The following is a 5,000-nucleotide window of genomic DNA, read 5'->3' as shown; positions in this document are numbered from 1 at the left end:
CCAAATGAAGTTAGGATCTGCTGGTTTATCCCGGAGTCCAAACTAGCTGTTATGAAACCTGAAACTTTTTCGGAGTTCAACTTTCGAATCGTGCAGACCTGTTGCAAGTTGTATATAAATATCTACATACTGTATCTATCTATCTATTCAGGTATCTCTCTGTGTACCTATCTGTCAATCTATTTATCTATCAATTACTCTATCTATCTGTCTATATGCATAAATGTATCTAGATTTCTATCTATAAGCTGACATTCTCTCTCTCTCTCTCTCTCTCTCTCTCTCTCTCTCTCTCTCTCTCTCTCTCTCTCTCTCTCTCTCTCTCTCTCTCTCTCTCTCTCTCTCTCTCTCTCTCTCTCTCTCTCTCTCTCTCTCTCTCTCTCTCTTCATATCTTATCTATCATATATCTTCTCTCTCTCTCTCTCTCTTTTTCTCTCTCTTTCTTCTTCTCTCTCTTCTTCTATATATATATATATATATATATATATATATATATATATGTGTGTGTGTGTGTGTGTGTGTGTGTGTGTGTGGTGTGTGTGTGTGTGTGTGTTGTATATATATTATCAATATCTATTTTATATATGTATATATACATGTGTATATATATGTGTGTATATTGTATATATATTATCAATATATTATGTTATATATGATATATATATATATATTATATGCATTATATATATGTATATATATATTGTTTATCTATATATCTATTATATCTGCGAATATTCATCTCTCTATCAGCGCTCGTGCGTGTGCATGTGTGTGTGTGTGTGTGTGTGTGTGTGTGTGTGTGTGTGTGTGTGTGTCTGTGCATATGCATGCGTGTGTGTGTGTGCATGTGCGTGCGTGTGTGCTTGCATATGTGTGCGTGGTTGTGCGTGCTATGTATATATGCATGCCGGACCCAAGCCCGGATGAATGGGGAGGGCTGGCGGCAGGAAGGGCATCCGCCTGTAAAAACAAGCCAAGACGATGGTGTGGATCATTTCGCTGTGGCGACCCCTGAGGGATGAAGCCGAAAGAAAGAAAATAGAGAGAAAAAGAAAAGGAAAGAAAGTAAAAGAAAAAGAGGAGGAAGGAAAGAAAGAAAGAAAGAAAAAGAAAAGGAAAGAAAGAAAATGACAAAAAGAAGAAAAGAGAAAAAAAATATATATATGACGCAGTAGGCATCTCCTAGGCAAGCAGTTTAACAAAGGTAATGCAATTTCATTTGTTTTGGTGCTGCCTTTTCTTAGTTCTTATATATATATATAGAGTTTTTTTCATTTGCAGTTAATTAAAAGGTATTAGCAAGAAAGACGTAAAAAATTCAGCCATTAGCCACAAGGGTATCCCTGTTACTGTCGCTGTTAGTATTTATTATTGTTATTATTATTATTGTGCTTTCCTATTTCTGTTTCCTATGCTTTTAAGGTTTAACTACTGACTTACCTGGTAGGGTCGTTGATGGTCATTTACGGAAAAGGAGGAGGTGGGGGAGGGGAGGGAGATGGGGGAGGGAATATGGGGAGGGAGGGAGGGGGTAGGGGAAGGAGATGGGGGAGGGAGGAGGTAGGGGGAGAGAGAAGGTGGGGGAGGGAGGAGGTTGGGGAAGGGAAGGGGGTGGGCGAGGGAGGAGGAGGGAGAGGGGAAGGATATGGGGGAGGGGCAGGGGATGGGGAGGTAAAACTGTCCCAAACGGCATTTCTGCGCGACCTATAGACCTACATAATATACTTGAACGCATCGTTTCGTTTCGCACATTTCGCCATAGGCCTACGGGTCCTAATCGATCTGTGCGTATCTATTCCCCCGTTATATAAGAGTGGAAATGATGACCATAGCTTATCAATATCCTCTCATTCGTCTCCAATATCCGTCTGTGTGGATTTTTTTTCTTTCTTTTCTCTGGGTCTTTAAGTGTAGGCCTATCGCTCGGGAGAAAGTGTGCGGCGGGAATGTTATGATAATGAGGGATGGAAAGGAGGACGGAGAGCAGGGTTTAGGATAGTGTGGAGGAGAGGAATGAGGAAATGGGAAGGGGAAGTGGAGAATGGGGGAAGGAAGGAGAAAAGGAAGAAAGGAAGAGATGGAAGGGGGAAATTGGAAGAGAGGAGTAGGCAGGAAGGAGAAATGGAGAATGTAGAAAGGTAGAATGAGGAGAGAATGAGAAATAGAAAGAGAGAAAGGAAGAAACAGAAAAAACAAGGAAATAGAGAATGCATAAAAGTTGGATGAGGAGAGAGGAGAATGAAAAAGAAAGCAAGAAATAGAAAGAAAGGAGAAATAGAGAATGTATAAAGGTAGAATGAGGAAAGAAAGAGAAACAGAACGTAAGAATGGATACTTAAAAAAATGCTAGCGATTGTAACGGCGACCAAAGCAGTCATAAGGAAAAAAAATCTTTCTCTCAATATTGTCAAAAAGTAAAAATGTAATAATGATATCAGTGCTGCAAAAATGGCAAAACTTTGTATAACAGTAATGATAATGGTAGTGCAGAAAAAATAAAGATTTTTATTTATAACAGTATAATCATAATGTCACTACAGAAAAAAAGACTATATAACAGGAATGATATTGCCAGTACTGAAAAAGAAGAAAAAAAATCTATATGTAAGGATGAAGTGAAGTAACCTACATGACCATTCATTTCCATTCATGTCTATTCATTTCCATTCATTTTCAGTCGCACGGAATTAACACCAGCGATTTGAAAAAATGTGCGAGGAATTCAGAATGCAAATTGACCTTCCATTTCATTATTTTTTCACAAAGTTGGTTATATCTTTTTATTTATTTTTTATTTGTTTTTATTATTATTGTTATTATTTTTTTTATTTAGTATAACGTTAGAAGTTCGCGGTGTTATGTGTTCGTTCGTTTGGGTGGAAAAGGAGGGGGGGGGAGGTCGAATCCTTTGAGGGGGGAGGGGGAAGGGGTGAATGTGAGGGGGGGGGGTTTCAGTTTCATGTGGTGATTAGGATTAGGATTGGGATATTTTTTATACGATTTTTTTTCATTGCGAGGATGATTCTTATCGTTATTGTGTTATTGTTATCGTCATCTTCATTATCATCGTCATCGTTAGTATCATCATCATCACCATCAATATCATCACCATCATCATCACCATCACCATCAATATCAATATCATCACCATCATTGTTATCATCATCATCGCCATCACCATCACCATCAGCATCTCGTCAGCATCATCACCCATCATTTCCTCTATCAATGTGACCTGGTATACAAAAAATAAAATCTAGGGTGATGAAGTGATGTATTTTTATGGTCTCCGCCCCTGTTGTGTGTGGTGTCATGGTGATGTGTGTCTGATGGGTGGGTGATGGTGATGGTGATGAGCGAATGCTAGTGATGCTGTGCGGGTGATGGTGATGGTCATGTGATGTGTGGATATTAGTGATGATGTGGTGTGATGATGAGTTACGTAAAGTGTTGTGATGGTGATGATGACTGAGGCAATCTATATTATTACAAGTATAGAAAGTAGCGTGTATGATGTATAGTGTTAATGGTGATGATTACAGTCTATGAGTAAGAGTTAAATGTAAAATGTGAAATAGTGAGTGCGGTTAAGAATTATATCCTCGGAGAGAGAGATAGAGAGAGAGAGAGAGAGAGAGAGAGAGAGAGAGAGAGAGAGAGAGAGAGAGAGAGAGGGGTGTCTAAAGGATTGATAAGAAAAAGAAAAAACACAGAAGAATGTGAAGAAGAAGAAAGAAAAGCAAGAACAAGAGAGAATACAAGAACAACCTCTCCCTCCCTCCCTCCTTTCCCCCTCCCTCCCTCCCTCCCTCCCTCCCTCCTTTCCCCCTCCCTCCCTCCTAGACCCCTCCCTCCCTCCCTCCCTCCCTCCCTTCCTCCTTTCCCCCTCCCTCCTTCCCTCCTTTCCCCCCTCCCTCCCTCCCTCCTTTCCCCTCCCTCCCTCCTTTCCCCTCCCTCCCTCCTTTCCCCCTCCCTTCCTCCCTCCTTTCCCCCTCCCTCCCTCCCTCCCTCCCTCCCTCCCCCCCCTCACAAAAAAGAAGAGGAGAAAGAGGACCAAGAATAAAAGAGGAAATGGAGGAGCTGCGGCCTTGGGGGAGGGGGTGGGGGAGGGGGAGGAGGAAGGGTGGGGAGGGAGGAAGAAGAAGGGGAAGAGGAGGGGAAGGAGAGAGTAAAAAAAAAGAGGAGGAAGATCAGCGAGGAGAGGGGAGGGGAAGGGGGAGGGGGGAAGGGGAAGGAGGAGGGGGAGGGGGAGGCCACTTTCCTCGCGAGTGACTTAACGGTCCGTGTTGCTTGTTCACCGAAGGCTGTTAAAGTTCTCTGTTGTGTTATTTGGCTGTCATGTCGGTTTATTTATGTTCATCCGTCTGTTAATAAGTCTGTTGGTACATTCTGTCAATTCATGAATATGTGTGTCTCTGTCTGTCTGTCGGTCTGTGTAACTTTTACCCATCTTGATATCCATCTAACTTTCTCTTTCTCTCGCTTGTCACTCCCCCCCCCCCTCTCTCTCTCTCTCTCTCTCTCTCTCTCTCTCTCTCTCTCTCCTCTTCTCCTCTCTCTCTCTCTCTCTCCTCTCTCTCTCTCTCTCTCTCTCTCTCTCTCTCTCTCTTCTCTCTCTCTCTCTCTCTCTCTCTCTCCCCTCTCTCTCTCTCTCTCTATCTATCTATCTATCTATCTATCTATCTGTCTGTTTAACTGTGTCCACCTCTGCATTCAGAGAAGATCCAGTGACTGATCCTGCGAGTGTGTTTACCTTCTTGGCCTGAGTGGCTGCCCTTTGTGAGCGCCCGGGGTTCGGCGACAGGCGTTGGGGAGGCTTTGGGGAGGGGAGGTGTTGGGGAGGCTTTGGGGAGGGGAGGTGTTGGGGAGGCTTTGGGGAGGGGAGGTGTTGGGGAAGGTTTGGCTAGGGTTTGGGGAGGTTTTGGGGAAAGTTTGGGCAGGGTTTGGGGAGGATTGGGGTAGATTTTGGGTAGGTTTTGGGCAGTGTTTTGGCTAGGTT

Source organism: Penaeus monodon, chromosome 39 (assembly GCF_015228065.2).
Source record: "Penaeus monodon isolate SGIC_2016 chromosome 39, NSTDA_Pmon_1, whole genome shotgun sequence".
In the NCBI taxonomy this organism is placed as follows: Eukaryota; Metazoa; Arthropoda; class Malacostraca; order Decapoda; family Penaeidae; genus Penaeus; species Penaeus monodon.
This window is presented reverse-complemented; position numbering follows the sequence as displayed.